Consider the following 1340-nt stretch of genomic DNA (forward strand, 5'->3'; position numbering starts at 1 on the left):
GGTTCCATGGTGTAATGGTTAGCACTCTGGACTCTGAATCCAGCGATCCGAGTTCAAGTCTCGGTGGAACCTGGGGGTATTTTTTCCCGCTCCCGAGAACCAGACTGAGTGATTCTCTCTCTTTATTACAAGAATCGTTTTTTAAAAAGCCCAGTTCATCCAGCCTCCAAATTAGTATTCTTAAATGATAAATGCCACCGTACCATTACCCTTCCCAAGATTTTCTTTGGACTCACTGTTACCTTGTGGATAAAATAAAAGTTCCTGTTTGCTATTCAGAGCCCTTCATAATCTGCCCCCCACCCCAGCCCCCAGTTTACCTTCCTAAGATTCATTACTTCTCGTCATAAATTTAACCTTTAGCCAAAGTGACTTGCTATTTCCCTGTACAAGTCATTCCATCTCAGGTCTGTTACCCCTCCAAGCCTGGAATCTCAAGTTCTCTTCAAAGTGTGGCTCAAGTAATTTATCCTTCATGAAGCCTTTCCCAATCTTCCTGTTTCTTAATCTCTCTTAACTCCTCTCTCCCATTACTTTGTATTCATTTTGTATATATTTTGAATTTACTTAGGTGGGTTCCTATGTTCATGCCATCAATCTTCTCCTCAAGCTTCCCATACCTCCCACTCTTCTGTCCTGCTAAGGACCTTACTTTAGTTTTAAAAAGAGCCCATTCCAAGAGAGCTCTCTCTTCTTCCCCAGTCTTCTCCTCAAAATCTCTTGACATCATCTCCTATTCTTTCCTCCTTTCCCAAAGACTTACACAAAGAAGTTATCCTTTCCTTCTCCAAAATCAACTCTTCCACATATTGTCTTGATCCCATCACTTACTTTCTTCTCTAACAAGTTGTAACCGTAACCATTTTCCACTCTTCCCTTTCTAATCTTCAAACTCTCCCTTTCCTACTGACTTCAAATTGACTGTACCTTTCTCAAACAAATTACTAGGGAAAAAAAAAAGAACAGAAACATTATTCACCCACTTACTTCTCAAACCTTTGCAATCTGACTTGTTACTCTATCATTCAACTGAAATTGCTCTCTGCAATCCCTTAGAGGCCAAATCTGATGGCCTTTTTTTCTTAGTCCTCATCCTTCTTGATCTACCTGTTACATTTGATGTTAACCATCTTCTTCTGGATGCTCTCACCTTGGATTGTCTCCTTTCTGGATTTTGGAGTTACTGTTCTCTCCTGGTTCTCCTTCAAGCTGTCTATTTTTTCTCAGTCTCCTTTGCTGGCTCATTACCCATATGATGCCCCCCCTACTGTGAATATTCCCCAAGCTCTGTTTTAATTTCCCCTAACTGCTAGTGCCCTTCTTCCCTAACTTTCTTATAT

General features: G+C 40.7%; 1 non-coding gene across 1 annotated transcript; it reads left to right on the forward strand.

Moving 5' to 3' along the window:
* TRNAQ-CUG lies at positions 1–72 on the forward strand. Its single transcript has one exon. It is a non-coding gene; the product is annotated as a tRNA-Gln (tRNA).
* The last annotated feature ends 1268 nt before the right edge of the window (positions 73–1340 follow it).

This window comes from Vombatus ursinus, unplaced genomic scaffold (assembly GCF_900497805.2).
Source record: "Vombatus ursinus unplaced genomic scaffold, bare-nosed wombat genome assembly UNPS02014768.1, whole genome shotgun sequence".
In the NCBI taxonomy this organism is placed as follows: Eukaryota; Metazoa; Chordata; class Mammalia; order Diprotodontia; family Vombatidae; genus Vombatus; species Vombatus ursinus.